An 18,409-nucleotide genomic window follows, 5' to 3' on the forward strand; every position below is an offset into this window, starting at 1 on the left:
CTGCGTTAGAGGCACTAAAATAACCAAGATGATATAAAGTCTCCTGCTGCAGCGGGGGGTTGGACTAGATGTCCTCTGAGGTCCCTTCCAGCCCTGGATTGCTGTTCTGTTTCAAAGCATCCTCTGAAGCAAACCTCTAGTGCCAGGTTTGTGGTTCTTCCTTCCTCTCCTTTTTCTCTCTCTCCCTCCCTCCCTCCCTCCTTCTATCCATCCATCCATATCACATTCACTTTCCCTTCCCTTTTTCTCCCTTCCCTTCCTCCCTTCCACTATTGATTAGCTTAGCTTGAGCAAGGATAGCTAGCCACACTTTCAATAAGCTCTCAACTCCATGCCAGAGGTCTGCAAACTTGGCAACTTTAAGACTTGTGGACTTCAACTCCCAGAATTCTCCAGCCAACAGAGCTTAATTCTGGGAGTTGAAGTCCACAAGTCTTAAAGTTGCCAAGTTTGCAGAACTCTCTGCTCCATGCACCTGGGGATCCCCAAACGGTGAGGATTTCTTTCTTTCTTTCTTTCTTTCTTTCTTTCTTGAAGCCCCCCCCACACACACACACTTTTATTTCCAGGGGCCTGCAGGGAGGCTTGCTAGCCTCCCTCCACCCTATAATTTGGGCCTAGCACGCCTCCCTGAAGTTTGCTGGGAACCAAAATCGGCCCGGGATCCCCCACCCCCACACTCCATTTTGGGCCTAGTAGGCCTCCCTGAAGCCTGCTGGGAGCCAAAATGTCACCCACACCCACACTCTATTATGGGCTTTGCAGGCCTCCCAGAAGCCTGCTGGGAACTAAAATGGGCCCAGCCCCCCCCCCCGCTCTATTTTGGGCCTAGTAGGCCTCCCTGAACTCTGTTGGGAACCACAATGCTCCCCCCCATCCACCATGCTCTATTTTGGGCTTTGCAGGCCTCACTGAAGCCTGCTGGGAGTCAAAATGCCCCCCCTCTATTTTGGACCTTGCAGGCCTCCCTGAAGCCTGCTGGGAGCCAAAATGGGCCCGGGGGCCCCATCCGCCACACTCTATTTTGGGCCTTGCAGGCCTCCCTGAAGCCTGCTGGGAGTCAAAATGCCCCCCCACCCTCTATTTTGGGCCTTGCAGGCCTCACTGAAGCCTGCTGGGAGCCAAAATCCCCCCCCCACTCTATTTTGGGCCTTGCCGGCCTCCCTGAAGCCTGCTGGAAGCCAAAATGCCCCCCACCACTCTATTTTGGGCCTTGCAGGCCTCACTGAAGCCTGCTGGGAGCCAAAATGCCCCCTCCCACTCTATTTTGGGCCTTGCAGGCCTCCCTGAAGCCTGCTGGGAGTCAAAATGCCCCCCCACCCTCTATTTTGGGCCTTGCAGGCCTCACTGAAGCCTGCTGGGAGCCAAAATCCCCCCCCCCCACTCTATTTTGGGCCTTGCAGGCCTCCCTGAAGCCTGCTGGAAGCCAAAATGCCCCGCCCTCTATTTTGGTCCTTGCAGGTCTCACTGAAGCCTGCTGGGAGCCAAAATTCCCCCCTCCCACTCTATTTTGGGCCTTGGCGGCCTCCCTGAAGCCTGCTGGAAGCCAAAATGCCCCCCCCACTCTTTTTTGGGCCTTGCTGGCCTCACTGAAGCCTGCTGGGAGCCAAAATTCCCCCCTCCCACTCTATTTTGGGCCTTGCAGGCCTCACTGAAGCCTGCTGGGAGCCAAAATGCCCCCCCCACTCTTTTTTGGGCCTTGGCGGCCTCCCTGAAGCCTGCTGGAAGCCAAAATTCCCCCCTCCCACTCTATTTTGGGCCTTGCTGGCCTCACTGAAGCCTGCTGGGAGCCAAAATGCCCCCCCCACTCTTTTTTGGGCCTTGGCGGCCTCCCTGAAGCCTGCTGGAAGCCAAAATTCCCCCCTCCCACTCTATTTTGGGCCTTGCAGGCCTCACTGAAGCCTGCTGGGAGCCAAAATGCCCCCTCCCACTCTATTTTGGGCCTTGCAGGCCTCCCTGAAGCCTGCTGGGAGTCAAAATGCCCCCCCACCCTCTATTTTGGGCCTTGCAGGCCTCACTGAAGCCTGCTGGGAGCCAAAATCCCCCCCCCCCACTCTATTTTGGGCCTTGCAGGCCTCCCTGAAGCCTGCTGGAAGCCAAAATGCCCCGCCCTCTATTTTGGTCCTTGCAGGTCTCACTGAAGCCTGCTGGGAGCCAAAATTCCCCCCTCCCACTCTATTTTGGGCCTTGGCGGCCTCCCTGAAGCCTGCTGGAAGCCAAAATGCCCCCCCCCCCTCTTTTTTGGGCCTTGCTGGCCTCACTGAAGCCTGCTGGGAGCCAAAATGCCCCCCCCTCTATTTTGGGCCTTGCAGGCCTCACTGAAGCCTGCTGGGAGTAAAAATGCCCCCCCCCCACTCTATTTCGGGCCTTGCAGGCCTCACTGAAGCCTGCTGGGAGCCAAAATCCTCCCCCACTCTATTTTGGGCCTTGCCGGCCTCCCTGAAGCCTGCTGGAAGCCAAAATGCCCCCCACCCTCTATTTTGGGCCTTGCAGGTCTCACTGAAGCCTGCTGGGAGCCAAAATTCCCCCCCCCACTCTATTTTGGGCCTTGGCGGCCTCCCTGAAGCCTGCTGGAAGCCAAAATGCCCCCCCCACTCTTTTTTGGGCCTTGCTGGCCTCACTGAAGCCTGCTGGGAGCCAAAATGCCCCCCCTCTATTTTGGGCCTTGCAGGCTCACTGAAGCCTGCTGGGAGTAAAAATGCCCCCCCCCCCACTCTATTTCGGGCCTTGCAGGCCTCACTGAAGCCTGCTGGGAGCCAAAATCCTCCCCCACTCTATTTTGGGCCTTGCCGGCCTCCCTGAAGCCTGCTGGAAGCCAAAATGCCCCCCACCCTCTATTTTGGGCCTTGCAGGCCTCCCTGAAGCCTGCTGGGAGTCAAAATGCCCCCCCACCCTCTATTTTGGGCCTTGCAGGCCTCACTGAAGCCTGCTGGGAGCCAAAATCCCCCGCCCCACTCTATTTTGGGCGTTGCCGGCCTCCCTGAAGCCTGCTGGAAGCCAAAATGCCCCCCCCCCTCTATTTTGGGCGTTGCAGGACTCACTGAAGCCTGCTGGGAGCCAAAATCCCCCCCCCATTCTATTTTGGGCCTTGCAGGACTCACTGAAGCCTGCTGGAAGTCAAAATGCCCCCCCCCTCTATTTTGGGCCTTGCAGGACTCCCTGAAGCCTGCTGTGAGTCAAAATGCCCCCCCCCCCCTCTATTTTGGGCCTTGCAAGCCTCACTGAAGCCTGCTGGGAGTAAAAATGCCCCCCCCTCTGTTTTGGGCCTTGCGGGACTCACTGAAGCCTGCTGGGAGCCAAAATCCCCCCCCCACTCTATTTTGGGCCTTGCCGGCCTCACTGAAGCCTGCTGGGAGCCAAAATCTCCCCCCCACTCTTAATTGGGCCTTGCCGGCCTCACTGAAGCCTGCTGGGAGCCAAAATCTCTCCCCCCACTCTTAATTGGGCCTTGCCGGCCTCCCTGAAGCCTGCTGGAAGCCAAAATGCCCCCCCCCCACTCTATTTTGGGCTTTGCAGGCCTCCCAGAAGCCTGCTGGGAGCCAAAATGCCCCCCCCCCCGTGCCCCCGCTCAATTTTGGGCCTAGCAGCCTCCCTAAAGCCAAACTGGGACTGGTAGGGATCCTGGAAGGGGTGGGTGAAAGGAAGGTTGGGAGCCTGTGAAAATTGGGCCAGTGCAGACATCCACAGAATCAGGCGTTATACAAATTCCAGGGAAAGGTTCCAATATTTGGACATAATCTAAGTGGGGAGGGAGGGTTGTTCTTGAGGACAGGCATCAAGGATCCAGGGAATTGGGCTTGTCCCAAGAGAGGTTCCCCTTCATGTAGGGACCTCTTCACAAAGAGCTTTACCTGCAATGCTCCAGGGCCAGAATTGTAGATGAGAGACCCAAAGTGTTTCCATGGCCTTTTCCTTGAAGTGCCCAGCCAAATCCAAAGGGCCTGGGATTGAAGAAGCTGGGTGTAGCCATAGTGGGAGAGGGCCAGAGGTGGCATTCAGCCGGTTCCGGCAGGTTCTGGAGAACCGGGAGCGGAAATTTTGAGAGTGGGGAGGGAATGGGGATTTTCCTTCCCCTGCCACCGCCACAGAACCGGTAGTGAATTATTTTGAATCCCACCACTGGAGAGGGCGGATTTAAAGGCCTAAAGAATGGAGCCTAAATTGCACGTGTGTGTTTTCACCCTGATGTTCCAATCAAAAGGATCTTTTTTCCTCCAATTCCACAGCACTTTGAAGAACACGGCTGGCCATGCTTCTCCTATGCATGGAAGCAGCTTCTCTCCTGTGCAGCCCATCAAAGCACCATCAACGTATGTAGCCAACTGAGGATCAGCTTGTAAACTTTGGGTCCTCTACTGTGTTTGGGACCCCCTCCTCATTAAACCTCTCCCTTGGGAGGAAAGGACAGGGAGGCAGGGGTCCTTTTTCCTTGCATTTCCCCTGATGGTGGACTAGGGAATCCCTGAGCGGGATGTCTTGGTGCCGATTCCTGTATGGATGGGCCCAAGGGAAGACAGGGAATGGCTCTGCCAGACACTTTGGCCACAGGACGATGGGCTTCTTTCTGTCTCTTGCAGCTCCCTGAAGCCCAGCAGGCGTTCCCGCACTTTCCGGTGGGAATTCAGCTGCCTGAAGATGAGGACCGATTCATCAATGAAGGTAACTTTCTTTTGAAACATTAAGGTCTCTCTCTCCCTCCCCCCCCCTCTCTCTTTGTGTGTGTGTGTGTGTGTGTGTGTGTGTGTCAGTGTCATCACATGAAAGACAAGAAGCCCCACATTGTATCCCAAGTGGTCTTCGGGTACTCCTCAATTTTCAACCTGTCATTTAACAACTGTTCAAACTTAAGACACACTGGGAAAAAAATGGTACTTATGACCTGTCATCAAAGCTACAACTGCAGTCCTTTGAGCGCATATTGGGCACTTGGCCACGTACGACCAGTTGTAGCATCTTGTGGTTGTGGGATCATGTTTTGCAATGTTCTTTGTTGCTCTCTTGGCAAAAAAAAAAGATATCACAAAACTTATCTTTGCATAATCTGGAATTGGACATAACCACATTATTTGTTTTAGGAGCAGGGGATTCACTTAGCAACTATTATAAAAATGATCTTAAAATTCAACAAAAATCTGGATTCAATTATTATCGGAATTTGAGGATGTCCCTTTTGTGGTTTCCAAAAACATAGCCAAAGATTCAACTGCAAAGTCACTGCGTCCTTCAGGGGTTCTCGTTTTTGTTGACAGGCATGGGCTTCCCTTCCATTTGCCACCTTCCTTCCTTCCTTTGACTCACCTATTTTCCCCATGCAGGTGACCTTACAGTAGAGGAGCTTTAACTTCCTGCTCCTGCCACCGTTTAGCAAGGATGGATACACAAGGTTGGACTCTATGCTCCCAGACCTCACCTGCTGCTCCTGGGCCTCACCTGTTGCTTTCAGACTCACCTAATGCACCTGGGCCTCACCTGCTACTCCTGGACCGTACCCACTTGCTGCTTCCGGACCTCTCCTGCTGCGCCTGGGCCTCGCCTTCTACTCCCGGATATTTATATACATTATTATCATTGTATATTATTTGTTTGACTATCACTATTTATTCCTTCATATATATTTTTTAAACAAAGTTTTATTGGATTTTTTATATTTTACAAAGGGGAAAGATAAGGGAAAAGTTACAAATTTTGGCAGCTGCGAAATACTGTAGATGCACCCCCCCTCCAAACTCATGGTATACATTTGCATAAAATTCAATATTAGATAATAACATGTAGTCAGTGTGGTAAATTCAATTGGTAATTTTCGATCAGTTTATATCAGATGATTTTTCTTACTCATTTGTGTGATCTGAGCTTTCTTGTTGTCGCCCCATCTCCCCCCGCTGGCAGAGCTCCGGCCCCTCCCGTGTCTTGTATGTCTGTTGAAGAGTCATCTGGTTTTTCTAGGACCAGTTTATTTTTCTCCATAAAGGCCTGCGCCTCTATGGGTGTATTAATCCTAACTCTTGTCTCCTCCCAGAATATTAACATACCTTCAGGCAGCAACCATCTAAACCACACCCCCTTCTGGTATAATTTATTCGCCAATTGCGAATAGTGTTTTCTTTTTTTCCTCACTTTCTTGGGGATCTGTTTCAAGATGGTTATCTCCTTATCTTTATATGTCAAGGCTTGCCCCCTTTGTGCTTTCAGGATTTCATCTCTTGTACTTTTCCTAAGAAATTTAATGTGTACCTCCCTGGGAACATTGTGAGTTCTAGCATAAGCTGAGTTTACTCTATGTCCCATTTTCAACGAGCTGTACTTAATATTGGGATCATTCATATTATAACAATTCATTACATCATCTTCAATCTATCCAATAATATATATTTATATTATATTCAATATCATTATATTATTCTTGTATTGATAACATTCTCTAATATCGTTCATTTCCATGTTTTTTTTAATCTAACCATTGATAAAATAAATCTCATGTCTTTTAAAATTGTTTATCTTCTTGTTCTCTAATTTCAAATATCAATTTACTTATTTCAGCACATTCCATTATTTTGTAAATAACTTCCTCCTGCGTTGGTATTTTCTCATTTTTGCAATTTTTAGCAAATACAATTCTAGCTGCCGTTAATTCATTTACAATCAAGTATTTCAATTCTCTATTGTATGTTTCCGGTATAATTCCCAATAAAAAGATTTCTGGTTTAAAGTCTATGTTTTTGTATCATTTTTTCCAACCAGGCGTAGATTTTAGTCCGATATCTTTTAGCTTCTATGCACGTCCACCACATATGGTAATATGAACCCGGTATCTGATGACATTTCCAACACTTTTCCAATTTATTCTTGAACATCCTTGCTACTCATCCTCGGGGATAAGTGCCACCTGTAAAACATCTTATACTAATTTTCTTTATATGCTGTTGACATTGTCATTTTATAATTTTGAGACCACAATTTCTGCCAATTCTCTAAGTCAATCCCATGTCCAATTTTTTTCCCCAAGCAATCATAGATTCTTTAACTTGTTCTTCTATCTTAACTTCTAATAAATATCCATATAGTTTTTTAATTACCTTTTCATCAGTACCCATCAAAATTTTATCTAACTCAGTCATTTTATCATGGAAAGCTTCCATTTTAAGATGTATTTGCACATATGAAAATCAATTCATCTTTATACCCTGGTGTTCCAGTTGTCAGGCCTGTAATTCTGTTCCTTTTAGGATCTTTGGCCTGCCACATAATTAAAACATATATATATTATGCTGTTTCATTGGTATAGTAGTTGGGAGGGGGGAATAGAAAGGAGTAGGATTGTGGAATGTATTGTTATGAATTTCTTAGAAGCTCAAGGTCGTCTTTTGTCTCCGCACCTCGACACCTGGCCGGAAGAAGAGGGGTGTACATGCCAGCGTGGAAGATGAAGATTGGACCATGTGATGAATTATGGGGTGTGGGGAAAAATGATGAACTTTTAACTGGGTGAATTCACCGGATGTACATTAGAGTTGAAATTCACCAGCTTAATGCCAACATGCCTGTCTTATTAAATTGGAGTTTTAAGGACTACTTTGCCTTGGACAATGATTTAATTCTGCATGATATTTGGAACGCTGAGACCAGTTCTTGCATAAATTTAAGTTCACTCTTTGCATTCAATGTTTCACCATATCTAACTGTTTGTTCCTTTTTATATGTTATTGGATATGAAAAAGCTTCAATAGTTGATAACCAGACTGGAATTTTTAAATAATGTTGCCTTTTAATCTTCTCCCAATTTAATAGCAAAGCCTCACGTATATAATGTCTTCTAAAATACCCCTGCATTTTAGTTCCCTTGTACCATAGGAAAGCGTGCCATCCCAACAACAAATCATGTCCTTCTACAGTCAATAATCTAGAATTTCTTAATGTTATCCATGCCTTAACCCACATCAAACTTGTTGCCTAATAATATAATTCCGTTAGGTAGTCCAAATCCTCCTCTTATTCTAGCATCTTGTAACAATTTTATTTTTATTCTCGCTTTCTTTCCCTGCCAAAAATACTTCAATGCTATTTTGTTTAAATCATCAAAATAATCTTTTCCTAGTCTAATTGGAATTGCCTGGAACAAATATAAAATCCTGGGTAGTATGTTCATCTTTTTTTTTTTAAACAAAGTTTTATTGGTTTTTTTAAAATTTACAAGGAAAAGGGTAGTGGAAAGGTGTACAAATTTTGGCAGTTGCAATGTGTGGTAGGCGCCCCCTCCCTCCAAACTCATAGTATACATCTGAGTATAAAACATTAGTACATAGTCATATATAATCAGCATATTAGTTCTATTGGTACTTTCAATCAGTTTAATACATTGTAATATATAATCCACATGTTAATTCCATTACTACTTTCGGTCAGTTTATATCAATGATATTTTCTTATTCATTTTTGTGATCTAAGCTTTCTTGGTATTGCCCCTTCTCCCCCCGCTGGCAGAGCTCCGGCCCCTCCCGTGTCCTGCATATCCGTTGTAGGATCTTCTGTTTTTTCTAGGTGTATTTTGTTTTTTTCCATAAAGGCCTGTGCCTCTATGGGTGTGTTAATTCTAATTCTTGTCTCCTCCCAGAATATCAACATACCTTCAGGCATCAACCATCTAAACCACACCCCCTTCTGGTATAATTTATTCGCCAATTGCGAATAATTTTTCCTTTTTTCCCTAATTTTCTTGGGGATCTGCTTCAAGATAGTTATTTCCCTATCATGGTATGTCAGGGCCTGCCCCCTTTGTACACCCAGAATTTCATCTCTTGTGCTTTTTCTAAGAAATTTAATATGTACCTCCCTGGGTACATTGTGTGTTCTGGCATAGGCTGAATTCACTCTATAAACCAGATCTATCTCCCATTCCATCTGTTGTTTTTCTTTGTGTATATATTCCGCCAAAATGTTTGTCATAATGTCCCTTATGTTTTCATCATCTGCTTCTATCACGTTTTGAAATCTAAGATAAAAGGACATTCTCTCAAATTCTGTTTTCATTTGTTGGGTATCAAGTTCTTTGTTTCCCTTCTGCACCGCTTCTACCCCCCCCTCACCTCCGCCACCCCACCCTCCACAAGGTCCAGTCTCTGTGAGTTCTTATAAATTTGGACTTGGTTCTCTTTAATTTCTTCTTTCATTTCCTTTAATTGTTTCTTAATTTCCTCTTGGCCCTGTATGAGTTGCTGAAGCATTTGTTGCAAATCCATCTCTGTACTTTTAGGTTGCATCAGGTCTGTAATCTTTGATTGTGTAGCAGGACTGGATGTTGCTGATGTCGGGGCAGAGGTAGCAAAGCCAGGTTTTCCAGGGGGTGGTCTTTTAGGAGACATAGTTTATAGAATAAAGAGTTCAGTCAGTGTTGAGAATGGACAGCTGGAGAGGCAGAGCAGCCAGATGAGTCCAGGAGGCAGAAGATCCAAGCAGGAGAGAATTTCTCTAGTCAGCCTGGCAATAGAGTAAAATTTTTCCCCCCAGAGAGTTCAAAGAATAACAATCCACAAGAGATTCTTCTAGGTAACACGGAGACAAAGACCGGAAGCCTGAGTTTTTAAAGGTGGAGTCAGGTTTCACAGTTCATGAAGACAACGGAAGTGTGCCATCTTGCCCTGCCAGCTTCGGGCTCAGAGGCATAACAAAGTTTTCAAAGTTCCCAAAGTCCTCAGATCATCAGTAAATTATGGGGTTAAGTTCAATGAAAGTCACTTTAAGCAAGGGTGTGGCATCATTGGTTGGCTCTCCCCCCTCCTCCTTCCCCTGGGGCTGAGAGCAAAATTGTTCCAAGCCGCCTGTCCGAGGGGGGGGAAATCCCCCTCCCTCCAGCCGCGCCTCCAAAGTTAGCCGAGAGTAAAAGTTTTAAAATGCTGAAAAGTTTTTCAAATCCACAAAGGGAGTGAAGGGGGTAAGCGCCTCACCACACCGCCGCTGCTTCCTTCTGCTTTTTCATTCTCCGATCAGCCTATTGCGAAGACGCTTTACGCACCCTCCTATACTGCTCCCAGGTGCCTGGAGCGAAGCGGGGGGGCCCCCACCAGCCGCCGCTGATGCAGGGATCCCCCGCGATGCCGCCCCTCCGGCAGGATGCCTCTTCGGGGCGTCCTGTGCCCCCCAAGGAGTGGGGAAGCCCACCGGGGAGCCGGAGCGAGCAAACGAGTTGCCCGTCGCCATCAGCCGCCGGAACCGGAAGGGTAGTATGTTCATCTTGATTGTTGATATTCTCCCTATTACTGATAGTTGTAAATTCCCCCATTTTGCCAAATCTGTCGCAATCTGTTGTTTAAGTTTATGGTAATTGTTCTCTTTAAGTGTACTATATCTTGCTGTCAAATATATCCCCAAATACTTGACCTTATTCGTGACTTGCATCTTCAAAGTTTCTGCCAATTCTTCCTTTTGTCTTAATAACATGTTCTTTGTCAAAATCTTTGTTTTATCTTTATTTTCAAACCGGCTACTTTTCCATATTTCTCAATTTTTTCTATCAATTTAGGTGCAGTTTCTAGTGGGTCCTCTAAGATGAAGACCATGTCATCTGAAAATGCCTGCAATTTATATTCTTCCTTTTTAATTTTCATTCCTTTTGTCTTTTTCTTCTCTGATGCTTCTGTTTAGGGCTTCTAATGTTAAGATGAACAACAGAGGTGATAGTGGACAACCTTGTCTCGTCCCTTTCTTTATTTCAATAGAATCTGACAATTCTCCATTTATCATTATCTTTGCTGTTTCTGTATGGCATATAGTTTGTATGGCTTAGGTAAATTTCTTACCAAAGCCCATCTGTTCCAGCTGTAACAACATAAATCACCAGTTCACATTGTCAAAGGCTTTCTGTGCATCTAAAAACATCAAAGCCATTTGTTTTTCAGGATGTGCCTCATAGTATTCCAGAGTGTCCAGAATTATTCTCATACTATCTTTAATTTGTCTCTTTGGTAAAAACCCATATTGATCAGGGTGAATAAAATTGTTTAAATATTTTTGAGTTGTTCTGCCAGTATTGAGGCAAATATCTTATAGTCTGAATTAGGTAGAGAAATAGGTCTATAGTTCTTCTCCAATTTTCTTATCTCTTTGCTCATATTTTTCTTCAATTTTTTGAAGTCTTTCCTCATATTTCATCATCATTTGGTGAATATTCTCAATTTTTTCGTCTGTTTTCCCTGTTTTTTGTTCAATGCTCTCTGCTCTTTTTTCTATGTTTTCTGTTCTTTTCTCAATATTTTCTGTTCTCACCTGTATTTTTTGTATTCCTTGCATAATCGCCTGGAGTGTCACTTCCTTGTCCTTGTCCTTTTGCTGTTGCAACATCATTTGTATTGAACTTTGTCCTCCAGATGGTGAAGAAGAGGAAGTTGGTATTGCAGAACTGACGGTCGATATCTTTTTACTCATTTTCAAAGGGTTGATCTAGTTGAGAAATACGAAGTCTTCCAATTCTTCTGTACCTTGATCCACTTATATGGAAGGCAATTGTAATCGCAAGTAACCCTAGAACAAGAAAAAAGGAGGGAGAAAAAAGAAAAAGAAAGAAAAAGAGGGGAAAAAAGGAAAAAGTCTTCAAGCTCTTATTTGCCTTTAATTCAATTTAGCGGAGTAAAATAACAAAATCCAGCAGAAAAAAATAAGAAAAAAATAAGTGTCTCTATATGCATCCCAAAAAATAGGAAGGAAAAGGCAAATTGGAGACACTTCCTCTTTAAAAAGAGAGGGGGGGGGGGGGGAAGAGCCAAACTTATTTTGCAGAAAGCCTCACCCAACTGGCAATAGCTAAATAAGAGGGAAAGTAAAAGAGTGGGAAAGAAAAAAAAAAGGGGGGGGGGGAAACACTGCCACTATGTAAAATCCAAGACTCTTTATGTTGATTCCAGATAAAATTAACAGTTCTTTTTTCAAGATCACAACAGACTTCTTTCTTCAGTTTCCAAACTTTCTTTCAAACCCAAGCTCCACGTGCTGATAGTATCCCAAAAGAGCACCTGAATAAAGAAATCTCCATGCTCATTCCACTATCATTTCATAAACAGACTCAAAGTCCTTGAAGTGTAGTGCCAGGTCTTAACTTTCCTCTAAACACTCATACATGAAGAAGAAAACAATGTTTCCAGACCTTTAGGTGGCAGTGCTCTCTTTCACTTTCCCTTACTTCCCTTATTCTCAAAATAAAAGAATAAAAAAGAAAGTTCAAAAAGGAAATATAGTTGGCAGAGGTGGGTTCATGCCAGTTCTAATTTCTTCTATAGAAGAGGTTCCACAAATCTACAGTGCTGTTTAGAAACGGTTCCAGCTCCCTCCCCCTGCCCATCCACACATCATCAAGATGAAGAATGAGAGGAGGAATTCTGGGAGTTGAAGTCCACAAGTCTTAAAGCTGTCAAGTTTGAACACTCCTGGGGTTTTTTTTCTAAAGGGTTAGGGGTGCAAGGGTTTTGTAACTTGACAGCTTTAAGACTTGCGTGCTTCACATGCCAGAGTTTCTGAGCCAACATTTTGGTTGCTAAGCAAGAACGTTGTTAAGTGAGTTTCACCACATTTTACAAGTTGGCCATGCCCACCCAGTCACATGACTGCCAAGTCACTCCCACCCAGTCACATGGCCAGCAAACCATTTCCACCCGGTCACATGGCCAACAAGCCACTCCCACAAAGCAGGCCACACCTACATAAGAGGTTCTAAAAAAATTTAAAACCACTGGTTTATAGGCACACAAAAAGATACTATAAGTGTATTTGTACACACACACACACACACACAAATACCTCTTCTAAACTATACACATTCAACCTCACTTACTGCTTTTGGAAAAACACACCAAAAGTCCACTTTCTGCCACACATTTAACTCTAAATTCTGCACATTAGAGCATTACACAGGCCTTCGGTTGTTCTTCCCTAGCCTGCACATGACTGTTAGAGCCAGGAGATGTCATGGATTGAGTAAAATGTGGCAAAACTCACTTAACAACCCTCTTGCTTCGCAACCAAAATGTTGGGCTCAATTGTCATAAGTCAAGGACTATCTCTGCCTTCCTCTGCATGGCAGCCTTGTGCGACTAAACTCCTTCCCTTTTCTGGTAATTTCCCCCTCTGTGAGAGGCACCAAAATAATCCAGAGGATATAAGGTCTCCTGCTGGAGCAGGGGGTTGGACTAGATGGCCTCCAAGGTCCCTTCCAGCCTTAGATTGCTGTGCTGTTTCAAAGAGTCTTCTGAAGCCAGGGTTTGTGTCCTTCCTTCCTCTCATTTTTTCTCTCTCCCCCTCCCTCCCTCTCTCCCTCCACCTATATCTCAATCACTTTCTCCTCCCTCCCTCTCTTTCTTTCCCCCATCCCTCTCTTTCTTTCTCCTTTCTTTCCCCTTTCTTTCTTCTTTTCTTTCTTGACTCTCTCTTCTCTCTCTCTTCCTCTCCCTTCCTTTCCTCCTTCCAAAGTTGGGAGACCCACCTGAAACAAAAAACCCTTTGGATGAAACCAGCCATTGCACTCTCTCGCATGCACACACACTCTTTCATTCTCTCTCTCTCTCTCTCTCTCTCTCTCTCTCTCTCTCTCTCTCTGTCTCATTGAGAGAGTAATCAGAAGCTTTTCAACATTGTTGGCCACTTGGGAGGAGGCAGAAACAAGGAGAGAGCCTCTCCCCATTTCCTCTGGATCTCCCTTCCTCTTCCCCAATCATTTCCTTTCCTCCCATCCATTCTCCCCCCCCCCCCCTCCTGAGAGTGAGGCAGTGCTGCTTTGCCTGGGAGTTTTCTGGGCTCTGGAAAGGTCAGAGGGGGGCTTGGGCTCCCCAGAACTTTTTGGGAGAAGCGTAACTCTGAACCCAGCACTGCTTTCCCAATGGCCCCGTCGCCCTGGCTGACCATGTTGGGAGACGTGTGCGTGGGTTGTCCGCTGAGGGGCGTTTAGCCAGAGGCGCCTCTGGCCATGGGGGAAATTGGAGTGGCTCGGCGGAGCCAGGAGGGATGATTGAAATCTGTTCACGCAGTGGGTCAAACTCCCCCCTAGTTGGACCTGGTCAAACTTTCCTCCCTCCCTCTGCAGAGAAGGGAAGGGACTGGGAGCCTGATGGGAAGCCATAATTGCCATCAGAGCAGATGGTGGGGACATGGGGCAAGGAGGAACGGGTCCCCTTGCCTCTCCCTCAGATCCCCAGGAAGGAAGGAAGGAAGGAAGGAAGGAAGGAAGGAAGGAAGGGAAGGGAAAGGGAAAGGGAAAGGAAAAGAAAGAGGAAAAGGGTGAAGAGTGGATGCAACACATTACTGTTCTGCTGCTGGAGCTGTCGGGAGCAGGCCAAGACAAGCAGGAGACAATGGCAAAGTCAGACAAACAGGCTGGGCTGCACGGCCACGTGGTTGAGGCCAGGGAGCCAAAGAGCAGCTGCAGCTATCAACGATGATCCTTAAGGCACCAGCCAAGGCAGCCGAGGCAAGTAGTGGTGGGGTGGGGCGTGGCCTCGAACTGGGCCGGACCGGCTGAATCCCACCACTGGCTGTATCCTCCCTTCTCCAATGGAGAGGTTGTGACAGTTGGAAAAGGGGCTCCCAGACTCCTCCTGATCTTCAGCTCTTCTCCTTGTGGTCTTTCCTCAAGGCTAAGAGCAGTTCCTTTGATCTCTTCCTTGGCTTCCTTGTCCTTCCCTGAAGTTCACGCAGATCCTTCATCCTCCCTCCGTCCCCTTATTGGGAGTTAAGGACCCCTCAAGCAGTCTATTCTTTTCCCCCAATCCCCTTCTCCCCAGCCCTCAAGGCTGCAACCTCAGCGAAGGGCGAAGAGCCCAGCGCTGGTGGATCTGCCGCCCCGGAGAACCCCTTCTCTGCCGCCATCCTCCTCGGCTGCCCGGCTGGCCGCCTCTTGGGGGTGGGTGGGGGAGCATCGGTTGAAGCTGCCGCTTAGAAGCTCCGATTCGGCTCAAGCCCCACGGAGCCCTCCCGGGGAGGCTCTCCCGCTCTCGGATCTGGGCCGCCCCACTCCCCGCCCCACTCCCCTGGGCATCCTCTTCGGCGGGGCTCCCGCAGCATCTGAGCTCCAACAGGGCAGGAGGGAAGAGGCACAGAGCTGCCCGCTGAGCCTTCCGTCCCTGCAGCTGGGCTGGGAGGAAGGTGATGCAGGCGCTCGCTGCTTCCTCGCCCGCTGCCCCCCCCTTGCTGGCTTCCCGGAGAGGCTCTCGGCCAGCCCCGAGTGGGAGGGGGAGGGGGGCTCAGTCCGAGAGGACGGGGCCCAGAAAGTGAAAGTGATAAAATAAAAATACTAAGTAGAAAAAAAGAAGAGGGGGAGGGGAGGAACCGCCTCCCTTTCTTAAGTGGCTCCCAAAGGTCCACTGAGCAAGGGGGGGGGGGCTAGTTTTGTCTTTTGCCAGGTGTGGGGTTCCCTCTGGAGCACAACTCAAGCCTAAATGGCCCAGAAAAGCGGCGACGTCTTCCCCTGAGGGGATCGGGCTCTTCTTGCGGGGGCTGCGAAAACTCCCCTCCCTGGGCTGAGCTCCATTGCCCAGCCTGCTTCTTGGCGGCTCCCTCCGGAGGGAGATTCAGTCTCTTTCTTTCTCTTTGGGTCTTCGGGGCCCCCATTTCCACAGGTGGGGAATCCGGGCCGTCTCTGCTGGGGGCTCCACAGAGGAACTGATGCACAGAATCCATTTCACTCCGATGTTTCTGCGCTGGGTGTGAAGGCCGCTCAGGTCACAATCAGAGGCGACTGGAGGGGGTGGGGTCCCTAACCGGGCAGAGCCAGACCTTCTGGGAAGCCTCGACCCCCTGCCTGGCGCTTCTGTGGAGAGGGGCTGCTTACTCTTCCTGGGCTGAGTCTGCCTGCGGGGGCCTAGTGGTCCAAGAATAGCAATAGACTTATATACAGCTTCACAGCCCTCTCTAAGCGGTTTACAGAGTCAGCCTCTTGCCCACAGCAATCTGGGTCCTCGTTTTACCCACTTCCGAAGGATGGAAGGCTGAGTCAACCTTCAGCCTGGTGCGATTTCAACTGCCAAATTGCAGGCAGTCAGCAGAAGGCGCTTGCAATACTTCACTCCGTATTGCCCCTTCACCACTGTGGCTGAGTAGCCTAAAAACAGGTATTCCTGGTTTGAATCCCACCTTCTGCGTGAAAGTCAGCTGGGGGCCTCTGGGCCAATCGCTGGTCCCAGAAGTTAACTGTCAGTCTTTGTACAGCTGCGATCAAGGCACAACCCTCCACACTAAAGTGGATTAAGAAGAGCAATGAGTGGATCCCGCTGTCTTTGCTTCTCTGGATCTGGATCTCCCCAAACCCGGACTGAAGGTTTCCCTCTGGGAGAGGAAGGAGGAGGACGGAAGGCGCCACCCAGGCGGGGCTTCCTTTGCCAAAATGCAGGTGATGAGCCACACCAGCCACGGACCAGCAACACGCGCACACACACACACCACTAACCTTCTCGTCCTTGCCCTGCGCTGCCCAACCCCCGCTGCTCTTGGGAGAGGAATCGCAGCCCCCGTTTCCGTGGCCCTTTCGACCTCCCACCCATGGAGGACCCGCCACGCTCTGCAGTCAATCAACTCCCCCCCCCCAAATTTCTCAACCTCAATATTTGATGTCTAGGAAAACGTGCAACGCTGCTCCCTCTGGGGCTTACAAGGTGCCTGGAGGCTGCAAAGGTCCGGGTGGGGAGGAACCCACCCAACCCCAACAAAAGACGCGTGTCGTCGGCCAGCCTGGATCTGGAGAGGCGTCGTTTTCTACCTCTTCCTCCAGGGAGATGAACCTTTACCTTCCCCAGACGTTGCTGCCCATAGTCGGTCTGAAGCCCAGGCGACTCTGTCGGCCACTTCTATTTTGGCAATGGGCAGCCCTGCCTCAGTGGCCCCTTCTGCACAGAGGTGTGTATGCGCACAAGGGTGGAGGGGAAGGGGCCTCCAAGGGCCCAGTAGGAAACCTTCAAGCAGGATTTGGGAAGATGAATAATAACAGAGTTGGAAGGGACCTTGGAGGTCATCTAATCCAACCCCCCAAACAAGATACCCTACACGTTTCTGACAAATGGCAGTCCAGTCTCTTCTTGAAAGCTTCCAGGGATAAAGCTCCCACAACTTCTGTTCCATTGTTTGATTATTCTCATTGTCAGAAACTTTCTCCTCATTTCCAGATTGAATCTCTCCTCCTTCAGTTTCCATCCATTATTCCTTGTTTGGGCTTCAGGTGCTTTGGAAAATAGCTTGACCCCCTCCTCTCTGTGGCAGCCCCTCAAATATTGGAAGACTGCTCTCATGTCTCCCCTGGTCCTTCTCTTCGCTAGACTAGCCATGCCCAGTTCCTGCAACCGTTCTTCCTATGTTTTAGTCAGGTTGAATCAATCAATTTCCATCCGTTATTCCTTGCCTGGAACACGAGGAGGATCCAGAGAAGAGAAGAGAAGAGAAGAAAAGAAAAGAAAAGAGAAGAGAAGAGAAAAAAGAAAAGAAAGGGGGATTCGAATACTTCTCTTACTCGCTTCTTATTTGTTGATCTGCGCCCTGTTTACGAAGATGTTGTTTAATCACATAATCACTTTTTTTAAAAGCAGGGATTATTGGAAGATGAGAAAATCGGCAGGGGTGAGTGGGAACTGATTGGTGGCGGAAGGCGGCTCATCTCCGCGAGTGAGAGGTTGAAGGGGCGACCGCAGGGGAAGGTTGCGTCCTCCGGATCCTCTCCAAAGAGGGGCAAGGGCTTTGGGCACTGTGAGACAATGGCTTCACGGTCGGGGTGTGTGTGTGTGTGGCGTGCCTTGTTCCAGCTACCCCTGTGTGCTGGACAGGCAAGGGGAGTATACGTATATTTGTGTAAGCGGGGGAGCTGGGAGATTGAGCTGCCGAAGGAGCCTTTTGTGTCCGGGGACAGGAAGGCTGGGGGGTGGGGGTGGGGGGAGGCGGCAATAGGAAGCAGTGACTGCAGAGTTCAAGGGGCCAAAGAACCACGGAGATTCTCCCGGAGCGGCTGCAGTGTCTCCGGGGCTCAGCAGGGATGCGCAGGGTCTCACCTGGAAGCCAGCCAGCAGGTGTTCCCCTCCCTCTTTCGCCCAGGGGAAAGCGGGGCTTTCTGCATTTGCCCCCACTTCTCAAAATCCCAGCCCCTCCTTTCCCTTCGCTGTGCCCGACAGTCCCGAAACTCTGATCGCTCCCAGGCCTCTTGCCCCCTCCTCCCGCTCCGCCAGTCTAGCCTCATCTCTGCCTCGCTCTTCCCACAGGGGGCGCTCTTCCTCCGTTCAAAGGATTCAGCCCCACCGCGGCTCTCTCTGCCGCCCTTGCTGCCCTCGCCAAAGGACTCCGCAGCCCCGGAAAGGCCGACCAGCCCTTCCTGATGGTCATTCAAAGAGCTCCGTGGTCAGAGGACGCCGCCTTTCTTCTCCATTTGGCCGCCCCTCTGAATCCCTTTTCCTGCAAC

General features: G+C 48.5%; 1 long non-coding RNA gene across 1 annotated transcript; it reads left to right on the forward strand.

Annotated features, from left to right (window-relative positions):
* Positions 1-418: 418 nt before the first annotated feature.
* LOC309393834 lies at positions 419-5,579 on the forward strand. The gene is made up of 4 exons (XR_014175648.1): positions 419-492; positions 4,227-4,310; positions 4,578-4,659; positions 5,316-5,579. It is a non-coding gene; the product is annotated as an uncharacterized lncRNA (long non-coding RNA).
* Positions 5,580-18,409: the final 12,830 nt, after the last annotated feature.

The sequence above is a fragment of the Natrix helvetica genome (genome assembly GCF_964273705.1).
Source record: "Natrix helvetica genome assembly, chromosome: 5".
NCBI lineage: Eukaryota > Metazoa > Chordata > Lepidosauria > Squamata > Natricidae > Natrix > Natrix helvetica.